The sequence below is a fragment of the Macaca mulatta genome, chromosome 4 (genome assembly GCF_049350105.2).
Source record: "Macaca mulatta isolate MMU2019108-1 chromosome 4, T2T-MMU8v2.0, whole genome shotgun sequence".
Taxonomy (NCBI): Eukaryota; Metazoa; Chordata; class Mammalia; order Primates; family Cercopithecidae; genus Macaca; species Macaca mulatta.
The window spans coordinates 130,196,936-130,218,861 of record NC_133409.1 but is presented as its reverse complement, the minus strand read 5'-3'; positions in this window follow the sequence as shown (position 1 = coordinate 130,218,861).

Below are 21,926 nucleotides of genomic sequence, written 5' to 3'. Positions count from 1 at the left end.
TGTATTTTTTGTAGAGATGGGTTTCCACCATGATAGCCAGGTTGGTCTTGAACTCCTGGCCTCAAGTGATCTCCCTGCCTCAGCCTCCCAAAGTGCTGGGATTACAGGCGTGAGCTACCACACCTGGCCATTTAATTTATATTTTTAAGAAAATACTGAGATTAGCAGAGGTAGTTACATCATTTCTGAAAACATAAAAGCCACAAAACACTCCCCCCCAAAAAAAAATCTGCAAAAAACTTGCAATAAACTTACCTTACAGGCATGTTCTGATTGAGACAGCTCAAAATCTGTAATCACATCTATTTAATACAACACTGCAAACATTTATTTTATGCCCACTACATGCTAAGCACTGTACTAAGAGTTGGGAAAACAAACAGATAGTCTGTGTACCTGCCCCCACTCAACCCCCGTCATTACCAGATAAGGTAAGTGTGGAGGCTACTTGGATTTAAGAAAGGAATTCTAGTATTTTCAAGTGGATTCAGCAAGTGTTCCTTTTCGTTGCAAAATTCCCAACTTTTACATCTATTTGAAATAGAATTCAACTTATAAATATTCCATTTTCAGAATACATCTACTGCATAGGGAAAAGTACCCAAGTGTATTTGCTACTTAGTCCAAAAGCACAAGATCTGACTTGCTTGTTACACAGACAAAATATACTCAGCACGGGAGAGTCTATTTTCAATCTGGCTACATGACTTTAACATTTCTTCTTAACGCCTACTCCCAAGCTTAGAACAATAGAAATGAACATTCTCACATTGGTTTTCTTAAAACCCTACATTCAAAACAGCATCTTTTTCATGTCAATTATAAATGTAATTTTTTATTAGTCTATCTACTAATTCTTCCTAAAAATAAACTCAAACTCTATTTCTCATAACTAAAATTTTTCAACCACAGAGGAGAGCTGTGTGCATTTATTTAGTCACGTTTTTGTTCTCCTCCTCTCTCCCTCCTCTCTCTGCTCTCACTCCCTCTTCCCTTCTTCTTCCCTTCCCTCTCAGCTGCTCCTTTGGGACATCGAGGAACAAAGCTGCAAGGCACTGCTATAGATCTCCCATTTCTTCCTTTTGTTCACCAGAACGTTAACAAGAGATACAACACCTAGAAAACAGAGAGCAGAGACTTTTCTGGATCAAACAGTACCTTTTTTTTTTCTGTTTCTGTCTCCTTGTGACTCAAGGGAGAAATGATCCTTTCTTTCTAAGTGATCTTATTTCTCTCTGTCAAGAACCGACGGCCGTGTTATCTGGTTAGAGCTCAGCCTGAAGCAACCACGCAGGTAACTTGCTCACGTTAGACTATAACTCACCTAACTCGTTTGTGTCCCAGCCAAATATGTACCAGAGTAAAAGTTCAGACCTGACCATGGGCAAGTTTAATGATTAACACAAGCCACTCAGGCTTTTTCCTCAGGGCTCGTTAGTAATGACCAAAGAAAAAAATGTCTTACATTTTTCTCCACTTACTGCATGTACCCCAGATAAGAATTTTAAGTAAATTCCACCCAGTGAGACAAACAGGCATTCAACACTGAAAGAAATTGCCAGCAAATCAGTGATTGAACAGAGGGCCCAAGAGAAAGGACCACTAGAGGGCTGATCCCCATTCATGAACAGTCTCTCACTCTTCATCCTGAAGAGTGACTCATAAATATCATGTTATGGGCTGTTATTCATATACCCACTGGAGGGGTATGGGTCTAAAGAAGTACAGAAGGGAAGTGACTTGGTCAAAGTCTTGCTGCGAAAGGGTTGATTGATTCTCTTCATTTTTCTACTCTTCATCCTCCCTCTTGACCTTGCTTTTTCAACCAAGAGGAAGTCCTTGACTTGTACTCATCACTTTCCAGTTGTACCCAGACCATGGGCCTCAGTCATTGGTTGAACCGGTGGGCTTAGGAAGGTCAACACCACCTTCTTACTTGGTACATGTCTGACTTCTCTGTTCCTGTCCCACTGCCCATTCTGATTCACATCCCCCGATTCCTGATCATGTTCGTCTATGTCTGGCGATACCTGACCAGAAGATGTCCTCATCTTCTATCCTCACCCTTTCCTTTGAAGGAGAAGTCATTTTGGTAAAATTTGATAGCCCTGAGTCTCCACCTTCAAGGACCAGCAGTAGACCTGGAGAAGCATCTCCAGCAAAACCAGATTAAACCCATGGAAATACGACCACAACTCTGATGAGAGTAGTAAAACTATCCTCTAGAAAGTGTGGAAGTTTACATCAACTCTGCTGTATACCACAATCCGTGACAAGCCAAATCCGTGTTTGGCAATCCGAGACAAGCCAAAAAATTTTTGTAGCCCTGCAGGCAGTGGTGTAGAGAGAGGGTGCTTGGCCCGATTGGGGCAGGTAGGAGTCAGTCACCCCCACCCCACCACCTGCTGCCTGCTGAACCTCTCTCAGTTTCCACTCTGGATCTCTCCCATGCAGGTCAACAAGCATCATGTGAACCACCTTTGTGTGCCTGGCATGTGGGTAATGGGAAGGAGGGGGCAAACTAGTTTGGGGGTGATAGTCAAAGGAGATTTCAACATTATTAGTCACTTTTATTTTTATAAAAATGATATTCATGAATCACTTAGATAATTCAAAGTTATATTTTTAAAGAATATGACACAGTTTCGGCCTTCAAACTGCTTACCATCTGGCAGAGGAAACAGGAATATAATCAGATTATTTTACTATATTGTAGAATCTCCTGATAAGTTTCCTAAGACTTACGTTTTATTTCTTGCTATTTCAGCAAGAGGTTTTCATAAATTAGCCCCACATCTATCCTTGGCTAAACAGCCTATAATAAATATTTATAAGTATTTTTGGCAGCCTAGCTATCAAGGCCTCATCCTAAAATTGCCCCAATTTTCTTGTGAGGAGATAGCCACCTCTCTACTGTGGACTAGAAGAATCCTAATAACACCCAGGACTTTGGTTTCTGTGCTCTGTGTTCTAGGAATTTCATGGTGGACAAGCAAGCTCTACTGTAAAAGAAATAAAGGACAATGAGTCATTTCTTGCCTAGAGAAGGGGATTGCTATACCTAAACTTATTGATAATTGAGTAGTTGGTGTAAATGAATAGGGTAGAAGCCCAAGGAGATTGGTTGAAGCAATGAAGAGAAATAGGGATGTCAGTATAAGGGATCAGGTTCATCCTTTAATCTTATGGGTAATTATAATTTGTTGCAGTACAAGTTGAACTAATCGTTGTTGAATGGAAATTAATCGATTACTAATTAGATGAACGGAGATTGGCGGTAGTATGGTGGGAAATAAAATGATTAACACAACGTAGACCTAGAATTGTCGGGGTAGTAAAAGAGGTTTTTGTGCTCTGTGTTCTAGGAATTTCCTGGTGGGCAATCAAGCTCTACTGTAAAAGAAATAAAGGACAATGAGACAATGAGTCATTTCTTGCCTCAAGGCCTAAAAGTAAATGTTGTAGATCTCTAGAGAAAGTGGCTATACCACATGAAGCTTTGGGGAGCCTCCAGCATTCCTGTCATTGAGCCCCATGGACTATAAGCCCCTTATACTCCAAAGCCTTTTTCACATAGAAATTCTAAAGCCTTGAGCTCAAATCTCTGAAAATGCTCCTCAGGAGGCAGCCTGAGCGCCGTCCCTCTGCTATTTCAAGGAGGGTAGCCATGCCCACCACAGACATTGAAAATATTCTACAAGAAGTAATTCCTATGAGTGCTTATGAAATTCTCAGCACAAAAATTGTTACCCAGGCCTATGATGCAAACTCAGGGAGGTCAAGATAGAGGGTCAATCTCTGACCCCTTTCTCTTGGATTCTAACGCTGCTCTGAATTCCTGGAAAACTGTAGGGGCCCATGAGAATGCACTTTGCAGATCTCCAATTACAAGCATAATGGATCAAGGGCCTAGTTTCATTGTCGTAAAATTCACCACTGCATTTGGACCAAGGCCACCCTTCTACAGGCTGCTCCCAGCCAAGGACTGAATGTGGCAGGGATAGTAAGACAGGTCCATCCAGAGGAGACACAGGACTCCTCCCGCGGCGACTTTGCCTTAAAGCCTCCTTGATGACCTTGCTGAACCTTCCTAGAGTATGCGGCAGCCTAGGATGCTTCCACCCCTCTCTCTTTCACTGTGGTCAGACTGGCAGCTTGCCCAGTGTTCTCCACTTCCAACCCCATCTTTTCTCACAGGCACCACCTCAATAAAATCCTTGCACATTTCATCCTGTTTTATCATGTGCTTCTCAGAGGACCCAGACTAACACAGGAAGCCTGTGGTAGGAGAACACAATTGATTGGGACTTTGGACTGTGCATTAGTGGCCCTAAGAACGGTGTCAATGGTGAAGATTCTTTAGAAGGGTTCACAGGCTATGGATTAAAACAACGGAAGCCAGAATAGAAGAGCAAGGATGAAACAAGCATCATCTAAGAAACTCTGAAATTAGCATACTGGATACCTTTCATTTAACCCTCCAGACCTATTCTCTACCCTTCTTCACCCTGCTGTGTGCCCTTGGAGGGTGACCTGTGTGGGCTGCACCAATGTGCTTCCTTGCCCACTGGCATCTGGTTGGTTTCACAAATGGAAGCCACAACCAGGATCCCAGAGGAAGGGGCAGAGAGACAAGATGTGATAAGCGTATTTTCCCGCACTTCCATTCCTACTACATCTCAGCTTCTGACAGAGGGTCCTTTTCATATAGCACCCTCGCCCTCATTCTCTCACTCTCTCTGCAGGTTCTGGTGCCCCTCCTCTCTTTATTTCTTCAGGCCTAAGGGTGGTAACAGCTCCTAGTGTTCCTAGCTTGCATCACTGCACCATCCCTTCTTGCTCTTGCTAAACCTTGGCCACACCTCTTAGAAATAATGTCTTTGTTATTTATTATTTTTTCAGTGTACACATGCCATCTCTCTGGTCCTAGTGAGACCCTAACTAGAATAGATAAGCTCTAAGAGATAGCTAAGTTCATACATGGGCCAAGGTAGAGTTCAAGGTCGTCAAAATGTGGATGCAACTATAAATATGCCCCCATGTGTATGCATAGGCTGGCGATGCCAGCCAACACTGAAGTTATACACATCATTCCCAAAAAGGATGGTATGGTTCTTAAGGGGAAAAAAATTCTTTGTATCCCTTCATATCCCAAAACATTTTACCCTGTCCCTTATGTAGAGCAGGTACACAGTAACATGGATAGGAATGTCTTAAGAACCCATTTGAGGAAAAACCCTCTGGAGTGGATGAAGGCAACAAGAGTCAAATGTACGTTTTAAGTGGAAACTAAGAATGCTCCATGCATTTTTGCTCTTTTATCTTTCTCCTCATCAAACTTGTTTTGTTATGTTCTCTTCAACTTACAGGCATTTCTGACAGAAGGCAGGTGGGTCATCCAGAGAGCAGAACACCGGCATGGCCCTTTTATCTAGGTGAGAGCTTCACTGGGCAGGAGGGGCGCTGAAGCAGGCTTTCCTATGCTTCTGCAGGCTCATCCCGTGGAGCTGTGGCCCAGCTACACCCTCATATTCTCTGCAGCATCAGAATCCTCCCCAGGAAATTCCCCTTTTACCTGTCTGGGATTGACCCAACTCTTCCTCCTTCACTTTTCTCAAATTTTCTCTGTCTCCTTTCTTGATGGAGACACAAAACTCAGGCAATTACATTCCCTGTGGTTTAATATCATATTTCTGATTAAATTGAGAGCCTAAGAGAATGAGTACATAGGCTCAAATTTGAAGGGAAAATATATCGGTTCCACCAGAAGGTCTAAGCTATGTGTAAAATATTTACTTTAGACAAGGTTTATTATTTAAGTTTCTTTAGACAAGTTTTCTTTCCCACTAAGTAAACCTACTCAAAAGTAATTTATCATTATTATTTCTGTCCTAAATCCTTTTTGCTCATTATCTTATTTTGAGAACAATGATTCCTCTTATCCAGAAGCCAAACAGTGGTGACCTCCATCCTGGAAAGTCCTGAAAACCTGATGAAAAGTCCTGAAAACCAACAAGGCCACTGGGCAGCACAGGTGCAAATAGCTTACAAAGCTCTAGTGGGTAGCATTGAAATACAGGTAGTTCCTCACTGGGACAAGCAGAGCAACTGGCTACTCTGACATGCCGTGGTCTGGAGGCATCAGTGCTATACACTGCAACCGTCCTGATGGCATCATTGGATTACAGCACTCAACATAAATAGTTCATAGTGGTGACATAAAATCATCAGAAAACTACGAAATTAAGGCCAGGCACAGTGGCTCACACCTGTAATCCCAGCCCTTTGGGAGGCTGACGTGGGTGCATTGCTTGAGCTCAGGCATTCGAGACCAGCCTAGCCAACATGGCGAAATCCTGTATCTACTAAAAATACAAAAAATTAGCCAGGCATGGTGCTGTGCACGTATAATCCCAGCAATTCAGGAACTGAGGTGGGAGAATCACTTGAACCTGGAAGAAGGAGGCTGCAGTGAGCCGAGACTGCACCACTGCACTCCAGCCTGGGCAACAGAGTGAGACCCTGTCTCAAAAAATAATAATAAAATAAAATAAAAAGAAAGCTATGAAATCAAGTTCACATTTAACTATAAGGTGACCAGCTGTCCCAATCTGCCTGAGCCTGGGAGCTTTCCCAAGACCCAGAACTTTTAGTGCTAAAAGAGGGAAAGTCTCAGATGGGTAATCACCCTGCATCTGAGAAAGCAGGGAAATAAGTTCAATACACTTTAGACAGATCTTATTCCAGAAAAATTAAACATTTTCTAAAACACTTCACACTCAAAGCCGGTAGGCTTCAGTTGCTCACAAAATTCACTGAAGTGGAGTAACTCAATTTCTGCCATGTCAGATAAAATAGATGTTGCAATATCCAATGTTTTCCAGACCACAGAAACATTTTCTTTGAATTCAGTGCCTCTGTGAGAGATGCGGGCAAAACAACATATGTCAGTTTCTGAATTGCAGTACAACTCCTTCTCCCAGGGTTCAGCAGAATTTAAAATAAATCATACCAGCAGGGAGCAGCAGCACGAAAGCAATTAATTTTTTTCTAGTTTGATACCGTCTTACTATCTGAGGTCCAGGAGCCCCACTGAGATTTCTGAAGTGCATCTCACACTTAGTTTTAAAATTATGAGTGACATTGAAGTCATACATTTCTGTAGCTCAGTGGAATGCTTGCTTTAGGAGCAGAATTTTATGATCTTGTCAAATTTTTGTATCTTAAAGAAAACTGTTTAAAAAATGGAAGAAACCTTTGCCCCTTCTCTAGTAAATGTTGCACAGCTGACAAAACAGCATCGAGTCCAATACCTGATATGAGGGATATATAAACAATGAAATCAAGTGAACTCCAAAAATCTAGAGGTAAGACTGCCTTTACACCTAAATGATGAAAACAACAAGTAATGGATCAAATTGCTTAGTAAGACTTAAAGCTGTCCATATAGTGTAGAAAACCATTCAAATAGACTATTTGTGAAGATGAGGAGTATAGGGGTTTTAATTAAACGGTCACAAATTATTTGCCAATTATCTCATTGAAAGGTGGGACCTGTATCTCCCTCCTCCTGAACCTAGATGGACTTGCGACCCACTGAAAGCCATTAGAGGCCAGGTGCAGAGGCTCACACCTGTAATCCCAGCACTTTGGGAGGCCGAGGCAGCCAGATTGCTTGAGCCAGGAGTTTGAAACCAGCCTGGGCAACATAATGAAACCCCTTCTCTACCAAAAATACAATTAGCTGCACATGGTGGTGCACACCTATAGTCCCAGCTACTTGGGAGGCTGAGGAGGGAGGATCCCATGAGCCTGGGAGGTGGAGGTTGCAGTCAGCTAAGATTGCACCATTGCACTCCAGCCTGAACAACAGAGTGAGACCATGCCTTAAAATATATATATATATATAAAATATATATATATGTAAAAAATATATATAAATATATATATATATAAAAATAGAAAGCAGCAGCCCCGCATTTGGCCACTGAGACTGAAACCTAAGAACAAAAAAAGTCAGATACTCACCACCACCACCAAATTGCATCAGGCCTCTCCTCAGACTTAATTAAACACGGCTGAATAGGCTCCAGCAGTAGGGGCAGCACCCATATCGTTCACAGGCTAGCACATAATAGGTACTCAGCAAACATCTTTGGAATGAATAAGTGAATGAATAGGACCAGTATACACTCAAGACAGACATTTAACACTAATAATTAGTAACTACTAGCCTTTATTGAGCTCTCTGTTAACTGTTTTACTACTTCATTTATTCCTTACGACTGCCTTATTAGGTAGGCTCTACCATTATCCTCATTTTACACAAAGGGAAAATGAGGCACAGAGAAGTTATGAAAAGTGTCCAAGGCCACCCCGCTAGTGAAGGGGAGATCTGCTGATTCTGCTCCAGTTGCCAGCCGTTTGTGGAGAACGTGGCATTAGGTATGTACGCTGGATGCCATTAAACATTCAAATCCTGTCATCAGCCCCGACTTTTGATTCCATGCCTCCAAACAAGCCTCTGATTACAGTCTGGCTCTCAGACGCAGGTGTAAAGGGAGAGGATCCCCAGATCACAAACTAATGAACATTGGAGAATCACACTCTAGACTCTTAGAATTTGATGAGGAACCCATCTAAGCAATAGATCTCCTTGTTCTGCTGGTGAATCAGTTTTCTGAAGGGGGCGTCATCATGGACGTGGGTTGTTTGCCCAAGAGAGTACTGCCACCTGCAAGGACTTGTGTGAGTGCGAGTCAGCCTTCTCCAGGTGCTCCACGCAGCTTCACCATATGCTGTATAAGCCTTTTAATGTTGGTATATCATAATTGGTACACTACAGGTGACAATAATGGTAGACGGATGGACAGATAAATAGATGATAAAGATACAAATCGTGAGCAAGATTACGGCAACACATCTGCTGTGTTCATTACGTGTGAGACATTATGCTCGAGATATTCACATCCTATAATAATATAGTTGGGTTTTTCTTGCAGTGGGGGTGTTCGTTTTGCTTTCTTAGTTTGACTTTTTTTACATAGTAACTCATGTAATCCTTATCACAGCGCTGTGGGTTGTCGTAGCATTTCATGGATGGAAAAACAGTGGCACCCAGAAAATATCAGACAACTCTTCTAAAGACACAGCTAACTAGCATGGAGTTAGCTGTGTCTAACTAAAGAGTAGGTTGATATCTATCAATAAAACATGAAGTTTTTTTAAAAGAGGTACAATTTGATCCAGTCCTCCTTTAGTGCCCTCCAAACCCAAGACTGAGGCTCCTGGCCCCCTCAGCTAAAGCTTCCCAGAATCTGCCCTCCTCAGTCTTCCAAACCTGTTATCTTCGCCTATCTACCTCTGCTTGCAGACTCACCCATTCAGAGCTGGTTTCCCTCAGCCCAGTTTTCCACTCCTGAGTAACACTGCCTTTTGACTGCTTCTGTGGCCCTGGACACACACCCTGGGGCAGCATCTTGTACTCCCTTCTGAGCTTCACTCCCTGTGTCTCTCAGCCAGCCCCACCCACTCCTGGCCAGGACTGCACAAAAATAGTTATGATTGGCTGTTTATTTTAATATCTCCTGTAAAGACCAGTAGCATCACCTTAAGAAATAATTGAAATAATCGCATCCCCAAAATAAGCCAAACCAAATGAGTTCGGTGTGGGGTAGGGAGCAGAGCCTGGACAGATTCAGAAATGGCAAGGCTGATCATTATAGAATAATCTCTGACCTTCTCAGGTTTCAAAGGCAAACAAACAAACCTTAACCGGATAAGACGCTAACTGGATTCTTTTAAGTTAAAACAAGTGGAACATAAGAGAAATTGGAGTCCATGCCTGGTAGCATGGTTCAGATCTGAAATTAAAACCAGAGCTCCCACTCCTAGCATCTGAGTTTTTAGACAGTCTTTGAGAAATAGACAATTTCTCCATATTAACCTGAAATGTAAACCTCGGCACAAAACCACCACTCTTCGTTCATTAATTTATCAACAAAAACTCAGTGGGTGTCTGAGAATGGATGAACATGTGGCTCCGAGAAGCACTAGGAGAATGAGAGAAATACTGACAGGCAGCGGGGTGGGATGGGTCAACTTATGAAGAGTGCTTCTGACCATGCTGTGGAAGTCATTATTTTATCCTATTGGCTTTGGAAAGCTGTCAGTGTTTTTAGGTCATCAAGTGATATAAACAAACACAAAAGGATAACTCTGGGGACTATGTGGATTGATGGAGGGGAAAACAGAGGCAGAAAATGGCAGGGCTTTGGGAATGGTCCAAGGAAAATGGATTGATATAATGATAATGATTTGATAGATATGTATGAATAAAATAATGATGATTCCCTCAATTCCAGCAGTAGCCAGAGGCATGGAGGAGAGCAAGTTTCTAGAATTCCAAAAGGAATTTCTAGCACAGATCAAGAGAAGTTGCCCCATGGTGTAATGTAACACAAAGAGACATTGAAGATGAGTGAGGTTTCTAGTTTGGGCAGCTGGATAAATGGCAGTGTGATGATTGGGATCATGTGGCAGCAGCTGTGGATGCCCAGGTCAGATCCCCTTTACCAGGCTGGTGTCCCCACGCCCCCTGGCTGCTATGAGTGTGGGTTCCCTTACAGCCACACCCTACTCCCAAGAATTACCCTCAGCCCTGGGAGCCACCTTGCCCAGGAATGCCTGGAAGATTACATCCTTCCCCCAGAGCAGCACAAAGGCACAGACTGACTGCTGCGGAGGGCAAAAGGACAGCCTCCTTGCCTCAAAGAGGAACGACTCTCTGGTGCATTCACTCTCTGGAGCTCCCCGGGGTATCAGACTCAGGCTAGACTTGAGCTAAACCATATCTTTGCTTAGCTTCCTCCCCTGTTCAATCTCTTTACAAATTTTCTCCTGAGGCTACTTCCTTAATAAACACCTTAACCAACAATACCTGTTACAGGCTCTGATCTACAGAACCTAGCCTAATAGAGACAGTAAGATAACTAAGAAGAGAAGATAGTTTAGAGGCAAGATGATAACTTTAGTTTGAAATGCTTCCAGAAAAACTAGTATTTTAAAAAGTATTACGGACAGGGAACAGAATCTGAAATCAGGAATCAGGCAAGCATGGTCTCAAATCTACAATTAGTCTTGTAGTCTTAGACAAGTTACTTAACCATGAATGGGTCACAGGTGTGCTGAGGTCTTGCCATCTTCAGCACCACTGCTAGGTGGCACCTCGGGCAATTGGAGACCAAGGCCAGTTACCTGCCGTGAGCGTCTCTCTCAGTTAACCTCAGGGTGAAGTTTAAATATGACCATCATTCATGTGTGCCTAGAAGTGAAACATTAGAAGAAGCACTGATAAACCTCTCTGTAACCCCAGTTCCCATCTATGAAGTGGAAACTCTTATGCCCCCAATCCAGGGTGCGGTCATGAGGATGAGATGAGATAGCCTAGCATAGGAGAGTCAAGGATAAGACAACAGTAAACCCCAGTCAATGGAGTTATCATTAGTGCTACCTCCCAGGGAAATACCAGGAGGCATCACTGTGAAGGCAAAGTCTGAACTGATGTGGGCTACTGGGCTTTCATCCAAATGCTCGTTTCTTTTTTCTTCCTTCTTGTTAAAGGGAAGCAAGAAAGAGACTGCTGAGTGTGACAGAGCTTTGATTATTCTCTCTGGGGCCTTCATGTATTTTTTACACTAAGTTGGAGGTGGGAGGATTGAGGAGAGGCTGAGGAAGAAGAATGAAACCAGGATTCCTCTCTAACACCATCCTGCACTTTCAATGTTCTTGTAAGTGAGCTGTGCCCTTCATCTTGGGGCTTTGATGGCACTAGGCATGCCTTATTTATAGACAACAACTGGTACAGAACTTCAAAGGGGGCGCATATCCAAGCCAGAGATGTGGAGGGAACACTCTGAAGTGCTAAGTTCTCAAATTTAGAATGGAAAAAAATGCTCCACAACAACTTCTAAGACCTGGCTCTGAACCATGCCAAGAATGCCCAATTGTCCCCCAGTGTAGTAGATGGCCAAAGTTCTTTATGTCCATTCCAGAAGTCTAGCTTTCGGCCAAGGCAGGCAATCCAAATGGGCTTTATTTGCCTTTCTGCCACCATTAGACAAACTGTCATGTTTACCAAATTAGCCCATGTCCATTAGAGACCATTAGTCCCAGAAAATGAACAACTAATTTTCATCTTAAAATCTTTAAAAATAAATAAAAGCCAATGTAGAAGAGTGAATAATGGCTCTCCCAAATACGTTTATGTCCTAATCCCCAGAATTTGTGAATAGGTTAGCTTACATGTAAAAGGGGCCTTGTTGATGTGACAAAGTTGGGACAGGGAGACAATCCTAGGTTATCCAGTGGGCCCCATGTAATCACAGGGTCCTCAGAAGAGGAGGGCAGGAGGATTTGAGTCAGTCATAGAAACTGTGATGATAAAAGCAAGAGATTGATGTGCATGCAAAAGGGGCCACGAGAATGCAGGCGCCTCTAGAAGCTACAAAAAAAAAAAAAGACAGGAAAACAGATTTGCACCTCAGAGTCTCGAGAAGAAACAAGTCCTGCCAACACCTTGACACTAGCCCAGTAAGACTGATTTTGGACTTCCGTCCTCCAGAACTGTAATGGAATAAATCAACCTTGTTCTAATCCACTAAGTTCCTGGTACTTCATTACAGTCACTACAGAAATCCACCACAGCCAAGAAAGATTGTCATTTGGTGCCATTAGAAGTGCATATGTTCCTTTTAGAAGACATGGGTGCAATTATCCATAAAACACAGTGGGTTACTTAGCTCCTGCATTATCCTTGTAATATTCCACCCTCTCTCTCCTCCTACCCTCTCCAAATAACCAAAAATATCCAAGGAGCAGGTTCTTAACCGAGGTTCGAGTAAAATGTCCCCCCCAGAAAGGCAAAAAAACTATCTTTTTTAGTTTGGGGGTATAAACTTGTATGTACTCGTGTAGATGAAAGAAACTGAAAGGACGTACACATCAAAATGGGGTTGGTTAATCATTAACTAATACGATGACGAGTTTTTAATTTCTTCATTTTTATATTTTCTCATTTTAAAATAAATGTATATATTCTGTGTCATAAGGGATTTTAAGTGACATCACGTACAGTGACAGTATTATCTTTTGTGATTTAAAATATTTTATTTTGCAGACACTGCCACAGTCACTTCCCAAGTTTAGTATAATTGCACAGAAAACTCAGGATCTGACTGGACCCACTGGGAGGCAATATTGAGCCCTTGAAGATGAACACAGAACCAGATTGCTGTAAGCAAATACTAACTAGGAAAAGATGATCACCGAAAATATTTTCCCACCAAATCAACTTCACAGAGAACATTAGAGCAAGCTTTTTCATTTGAGGTAGTCTTCAAAAGGATATTCTGTGCAATTCAGTAATTTAGAAGGGCAGTCCACAAAAAAATAAGTCTGTGGTCACATAAGTTAAGACAATGATAAAAGTTATACTCTTCCCTAAAGATTTGCAGAGTATACTGACTTATTAAAGCCTCTAAGAAATACTGCTTAATGGAATCCTATTTAAGTTTGTTCAAGTATTTCCCAAATACTTATTTCATCACAGAGCCACTGTTTTTCTTGGATCTAGTGTTTTTAATATTCTTTAAGAAATTCTGATTTATAGACTTGGATGCAAAAAGCCCCAATATGTTTTCTGGGAGAAGCAACATATTCTACAAACATCAAATGGGATTTCAGAAATTGATTTTTCTGTAGACTGGTAGAGTTTGACCATTTCCAGAAGAACTAGCTACCTGGTCCATGCTGTTTATTCTTTCAAATGCCAGCACATCCCTTATTCACAAAAGAACTTATGAGATGAGCTAGGAGCAAAGAGATTTGATCTCTAAAGTTCTGGCATGTAGAACCAATGAAAGAGCTTAGAGACATCCTGGGAACTAGGAAATGGCATCATTGCTTCTTATGGAACTTTGAGCTGGGTGAACTCCAGGTATTTAAGCCCTTCTACAGAAAGGTGATACAATAAAAGTGTGCAGACTCAATGTTTCTTTTCAGATGGTCCTTCTCAGCTATGTGGAGGAAACTGAGGCATCTTAGCAAAGTCATCATCACCAGGTAGCCCCTGAAAAGGAATCATTCCACAAGATAGTGGGGCATCAGAATTAAGGGGGTGAGGTCTGGAAGAGGAACAGGGTGTAGCTGTGCAGATTAACACCAGCAGGGGCCGGGACGGAAACGGAATCTGAAGGGAGTCGCAAAGCAAAACATGGTCAAAAGTGTTTAAAAGCAGAGAAGTGATGTCCCACTGCTCCATGGTCTTGCTGATCTCGTGGGCTGGGAGGCTTGACATTTCGATCAAAGCATATTAGAATTATCAATCTATTGATTGTAAATTCAATATTATCATATCAATCACCTCATCTAACTCCCTCGTTTTAATGATGAGGAAACTGAGACCCAGAGACAGAAAATGGCTTGCCCAAGATTCCACAGCTGGCTGGGAGCAGAGGCAGACCCAGCAGCCAGCTCAATGGCTTGCCCATTGCACCTGAACTGCCTCAAATGGACCTCCTTCCCTATCAGAGGCACTGAAAGAATGGAAATCCTAAGGCGTGTTGTATGTGATTGTTCTTGTGGTCTTAGCATTGGCTCCTTTTACAAACCTGGCCTCCGTTTTTTTCCATTTGTCTCTCTCAGGGGTAAAGAGAGTTAATTCTAGTAATTTACATATAAAGACAGGGAGTGGAATATGATGAATACCCAGCCAAACCTCAAAGGGTGGGGTTCAGATAGCCTGGCCCCCTTCAATAAATATAAAGCTCAGAAACAGATCATTCTCTGAGTTTCACCCTCATTACACCAGAGTCTCCCCAGCAGCATGCTTATGCAGGTGAAATATGGATAAAATGAGTTCCAAGTGCTGACTTACATAACTCAAGACATGTAATATAGCGCTTGAAGGAAATGGGAGGAAATGGAGAGGAGCTGTCCCATCTGGTTGTTTTGCCTTGACGGTAATGAACAAGGGAGTGAGGGAGGAAGAGTTGTAGTGTAGGATATGTATATCATTCCCCAAGGTTTGTCTTTTTGTGTGCTGTGTTGTTTAGCATCAGCTGGCTGCCTTCTTGAATTCCAGTCCATTCCTTGTTCACTAAATCAATGCACCATCACTACACCCCAAATCAATGCACCATCACTCCCCACCCCCAGGTATGGGATCTGAGAAAGTCACCTGATTTGGGTGGAGTGCTGTTACAAAGGGGCTGGGCCAGGCTCAGGAAACACACCAAGCCTCTGGCAGGAATTGAAGGTTACTGAACTAAATTAGAAACCAGACCAGATTTGCCTTCTGTCCTTTCACCTCCAGGAAGCCAGCTTCTCCCTCTTCCTCCACCCCCTTGTCCCATATTTGCTCTGGAAAAGTCTTCCAGCTAGAGCTGTTTTCCCAGGGTCTTTCAAAAGATTTACACATATGCACCATTAGCTGAGAACACTTTCTAGTAAATGACCTCCTTCTGCTCTATCCCACTGTCAGTGGGCCCCTCTTGGGGCTCAGATTCTCCTCCTCTCTGTACACATGGTGGAGGGAAAGCCACTGTGGAGAGGTAGAAAGAGCCTGGTTTGACTGCTGCAATCCCTCAACCTCTCTGTCTTTCAGATTCTTCCTTAGTCAGATGAAGGAGGTAATTGATCTGCTTCTTCTGAAGATTAGATGAGAGAACAATTATAAATGTATTTTGTAGATATAAAGTGTCCTCAAATGCAAGACATTAGTGTTGTTTGAAAATTTTACTAAGAGGATGTATTCCCGCATAACGGGTGTGATTCAAAAAACAGAGATGAGTGGCACTGAGAATGAAGTAATGAAATAAATGAAGGTAATGAATGATACTAACAATATGTTTCAGAGCCAAATGAGGATAAGAAAGAACATAAATACAATAATATTATTATGTGCTCAATTAATTTAAATAAATTACTGAATTTAAATTAGATTTCATAATACTATACTTCAAACTGGATTGGAAACTAAATTGAAATGATGCAGAAGAGTTTAAAAGGAAAGGTAAGATTAAATGAAACAAATAATTTTTAGAAGTGTAGGTTGTTACAATGCTTATCATTCACCTCCATGCACACTTGAAGGGAACACAGGAAGTTTCTGGTCCACTCTGCCCACCGCCCTCCAGAAGGCCCTTCCCAGCCCAGGGCCTTGTGACTCATCACCCCCGTTTGGAGCCTTCTGATCCCTGCACGCACTTCACCACCATCCTCAAGGCTTCTCAAGGGCAATACGAGATTCCTGAAACGTGATCCCCAGCTCACTGTCCTGGACACAGTTGTTCACAGTGGAAAAAATCTCCCTGTGGTATTCAGCCTGGTTGGCAGTCTCTGCTGAGGAAGGGGGAAAATTTGCAAGGGATTTGGTGGCACATTGCTAGCTTGCCCCACCTGCTCCCTCTCCTCCTGAAGGGCAGCAGCTGCCTGTCCTCAGAGCATGCCATCTCCTGCCCAAGAATTAAAAGATCTGACTGCACTCCCAGGTGCTTTGGAGTCAAAAGTTGCCTGGAGAACCTGCGTAGAAGACCCCAGCACAAGCAAGATATTCATTCTAACAGCTGCTCCCAAGAAACCTGAGCAGAAGCAGAGTGAATCGTGCCAAGTTGCTGAACCCAACCAAATTTGAATTTAAAATAAAATGTAACAGGACAACCAATTGAAATAATTTAAAAAGAGAAAAAAAGGAATGTAAAGAAAAGGAAAAGGGACTCATACTTTTCACTTACACCCTTTCACACTGAACTTTTTACAGTAAATATGTAATGAATTTTTTAAAGTATTTTAAACAGAAAAAGGAAAAAAGCTAAAAATAAATGCATGATTTTCTACAACTGATTTAGGATAAAACAAAGATACTAAATATTCACAGAACTATATCAAAATCTTCTTTCTATTTAAGACACTTCCATTAGCCCTGCATCCTTCATTCTTGAGCCATCTATCCCCTTGTTCCCTTGTAACAGTGAATAACAGGTGTCTGATCACAGGCACACACAAAAGCCCCAAAGAGAGAAAAGTGCTCCAATCTGCAGCAGGGTTGGGTGACTGTCACCATCCCTCATTCCTTCTTTATAGCCAGTTGGTAGGTGGGTCAGGCTCTCGGGTGATGCAGAAGGAAGACCTGAAAACAGAACTGAGTCTAATGACAGGGTTGCAATTGTGTTCAGAGTAATCCTGATGGGAGGGTGACAGATAGGACTCAGTGGAAGGAAGAGGTTGACCTTTGAAGGTTCCAACTGGAGACTGAGTACTATAATATGACACTCAATACAGCAAACGAATCTCCCCAGAGAGAAATAGCCATGCTGGAACTGCAAAAATATTCAGTGACTTTTGGTCTCACAAGTGCAATGTGATACCAGTTTTTGTTTATCATTCACTTCCATGGCTTCACAGACTATCTGTGTGCCGATGACTCAAACCTTCTGAGCTCCTGACCTGAATATCCAACTGCCAACACAGTATTTCCACTCGGCTGTCTCTCAGACAGCCAAAACTCTGCAAGTCCAAAGACTTTGAGCCCTTGATCTTCTGCCTGAAATCTCTTCCTCCTCCAATGTTTTCTGTCTCCAGGAATAGAACAACTGTTCACATAGGTGCTTGTACTAGAAACTTGAGATTTGTTATTGACACAGCGTAGCTTCCCACTTCTAGTCAATCACCACATCTTACAGATTCAGCCTCTTAACTGCTTCAAATATACCCTCTTTCCCCATCCCCACTGCCACGTTCCTAGTTAGGTTATTACTCTTTCTCCCCTGAACTTCTGCAAGATCCCGCTAACTTGTCACTGAATGTCTACACTCATTCTACCAATTCAAGCTGCCAAAGCCATCTTTTTTCAATGGAAATCTAATTGGCCTTTTTCTCCTCAAAATTGTTCAATGGCTTTCCAATAAAGTCTAGAATTTGTAATGGAGCTGCCTGCCAGAGTCTACCTAATTACCTAATTTCTTTTTTTTTTTTCTTTTTTTGAGAAAGAGTCTGGCTCTGTTACCCAGGCTGGAGTGTGATGATGCAATCTTGGATCACTGCAACCTCCACCTCCTGGGCTCAAACCATCCTCCCACCTCAGCCTCCTGGGTAGGTGGAACCACAGGTGTGTGCCACCATGCCCAGCTAATTTTTTTATTTTTAGCAAAGACAGGGTTTCACCATGTTGCCCAGGCTGGTCCCAAACTCCTGGACTTAAGTGGATCCGCCCACCTCAGCCTCCTAAAGGGCTAGGATTACAGGCATGAGCTGCTGCACCTGGCCTGGAATCCATCTAATTTTTCATTCACTCAGCAAATGTTTACTGAGAACTACCACATGCAGGTAGGGCACAGACACTGAAATTCTGCAGTGAATAGAACCGACAAAAAGTCCTGCCGTCAGGAAGCTTACAGTTTAGTGGGAGACAGAGATAGTAAACAAGAATAGTGAGTAAAATAAATAACAGGTTAGACTGTATAAAGTGCCAAGGAGAAAAATAAAGAAAAGAGAGGAGATCTCGTGATGGAAACTAGAATTTATGATAGGGAAGTAAAGAAAGCCATGAAAGAATGAAATTGCTAGCAAGGCCATAGATATCTTGGGTGAGCGAGTTACTACCAGCAAAGGGACAGCAAGTGCAAAGACCCTGAGAAAGGAACCTGTTTGGCATGTTCAATATTTAGTGAGTAGACCAGGGTGACCAGAGTAAAAAAGAAAGAAAATGAGATCAGGGACAGTGGCTGGTATAGTATAGGAGATGTTGCATACAGGACCTTTTAAGTCATCAAAAGTACAAGGCCTTTACTCAGCATAAGATGGGAAGAAGTGAAGGGTCATGAGCAAGGGAGTGACTTATGATTACCCACTGTGCATTCTGGGGATTTGTCTCAGGTACTAGAGATTGAGTATTAAATGAGATAGTCAAGGTCTGTGTTCCCACCCAGGTCGCATCCTACTGGGGGAAGACAGACAATATGCAGTAAATAAAAAGTGAACAAGATAATCTCAGATCTTGAGAAACACTATCAATAAAAAACCTGTAGTGTAAAACCTATAGTGATGAGATGGGAGTAACAAGGTTGACCAGCAATTTCAGACATTCAGGGAAAGCCATTCCAAGGCAGTGGTTGCTGAGGCTGAAATGTAAAGAAGGAAGTAGCCTTGTGAAGATCTGGGGGCAGAGATTTCACAGAAAAGAACAAGTGCAGAGGGAGTAGAGTGGGTGTGGGCAGGAGTATGTGAGGAATGGAAGGGAGGTCTGTGTGGCTGGAGAAGAGTCTGTGGGTGGTGGCAGGGGCTGACATGAGAGAAGCCAGCAGGGTGTATGCAGTTTATGGAGGAGGTCATGGCAAAGCTTTTTTCATATTTTATTTTATTTTATTATTTATTTATTTTTACTTTATTTTATTTTTTAATTTTTATTTTATTTTTTTTTGAGATGGAGTTTCGCTCTGTCGCCCAGGCTGGAGTGCAGTGGCACTATCTCAGCTCACTGCAAGCTCTGCCTCCCAGGTTCTCACCATTCTCCTGCCTCAGTCTCCTGAGTAACTGTCACATTTTATTTTAAATAAAAGGGAACGCTAGCCAGACACAGTGGCTCACATCTGTAATCCCAGCACTTTGGGTGGCCGAGGTGGGAGAGATTCTAACTAGAAAGCTTTAGACCAGGTGTTTGAGATCAGCTTAGGCCAAAAAAGTGAGACCCTCATCTCTACAAAAAAATGTTTTTAATTAGCCAGGCATGATGGTGACCTGTGGTCCCAGCTACACGGAAGGCTGAGGCAGGATGATCACTTGGGCCCAGCAGGTTGAGGCTGCAGTGAGCCATGTTCGTACCACTACACTCCAGCCTGGGTAACAAAGTGAAACTGTCTCAAAAAAAAAGAAAAGAAAAGAAATAAAATGGTACCCATTAGAAAACTTTATAATAAAAAATCTGATTTGTTGTAATCAAATTACTTATAATAAAACATATAAGTAATCACATTATTTATAATAAAATAATCTGGTTTTTAAATATTATAGCTAATTTGGCACATGAATTTAAAAGGAAGTAAAATCTGGCAAAAAATGCCGATGCCATGGGATAAGGTGGTGACAGACGGGAGGAGATAGATATGCACACTATTTTGGAAGACTTGATGAAAGACTGGGTATAGAGTGTGAAAAAAAAGAGCAATCAAAGTTGCCACCACCATAAATATGGTGTCTGAGCTACTGAGTGTCATTTTCTGAGATAGGGGAAGAACATAAAGTAGACGTGAGAATATAAAGTTATGATTTAGCCACATTAAATTAGAGTAGTACTTCTTAGACTCCCAAATGGAGAAGTCAGGTGGGAAGCTGGATATATGAGAAGAAAGACTGAGGATAAACAAGTCTGGAGCCATCTGCATGTGGATACTATGTAAAGCTTTGGGGCTGTGTAGAATCCCTAGGAAGGGATTCTAACTAGAAAGGTAGAAGAAGTCACCAGGGCACTCTAATATTTACAGGCCAAGCAAAGGGCCAAGAAAAAGTAACTGAGAAGATGTAGCAAGTGAGTTGAATGCTGTGGCTGAAATGCCAATACAGGACCAGAAAACCAATGGTTGAGCCTGGCAATCTGAGAGTCATTGGTGACCTTGCAAGAGTAATTTCACTGCAGGGAGGAACAGAAGCCCATCTGTTAACAGGTGCAAATAAGATGAAAGCATGGACACAGAGACGATGAACAACTTTTTCAAGAAGTTTTGCTACGGCAAGTTTTTGTGGTGCTGGGGGTTGTTTTTAGTGATGATCTTGAAGCATGCTTATATGACAATGGAAAAGTTCCAGGAGAGAGAGGAAATGATTCTCAGTAAGGGGTGTAATCCTACTGCACTGTTCAGAATTTGTCCTAATTAATTCCAAGTTCCCAAAGGTGCATTCCAGTTGATGTTTCTAACCTTCCAGAACCATAGATTGTGCCTCCAGCTGTGGCCAGTCATTGGGGAAAAGATTGCCCTTAGTCATCCATCAGGAGGCTGGATGATAGAGCGTGAATGAGTCAACTCAAATCCATTTACACAGCTGGGAAAGAACTCCAAATGCAGGCCATGAAAAGAGTGCATCAGCAATGGCACCAAAGTTACATGCAGCTGATTATTGTTGATTGACATACAGAACAAACCTGCTTTTAAATTTGGGGGATGCTCTCAATACCCAGCAAGGACAGACAGCACCTCAGGACAGAGAATGCCTCTAAATCATTCCAATATCCACAGCACCTAGTATAATAATAGGCACACAGGAGCTATCCAATGAAAGTTTGTTGGATGAATGATAGGAAGGAAGGAAGGAAGGAAGGAAGGAAGGAAGGAAGGAAGGAAGGAAGGAAGGAAGGAAGGAAGGAAGGAAGGAAAGAAGGAAGGGATTTTTAAATAATTTATAATTATTTAAATTAATAAATTTTACACAAAAGGTAACTACGTGAGATGATAAATACGTTAATCTGCTTCACTATCATAATCTTACTATCTATATGTATTCTACAATATCATGTTGTAAACCTCAAATACACACAATAAAATTTATTTCCAAAAAAAGATTACTGCCCCATCACAGTTCTAATGACCCATGTGAGTTTCTGTTTGCCTTCTTTACTTAACGCTCTTCACCAACACCAAGTAAACTAAAGCACCTGTTAAAATTTGAATTTGTTAGTAAACCGCTTCTCAATACACACGCACACCATCCACACAAAAGCACACAATTTATGTATGGTGTATTACCCTCTCTTGGAGATAGGCAAAGGACCCCACTTGATCAGCCAAGATTTTAACTCGCAATTAATCCGTAAGGGTAAAAAAAAGAAGCATAGACAAATTCACAGGATCCCTTTCCCTCACCTGTGAAAAGACAAT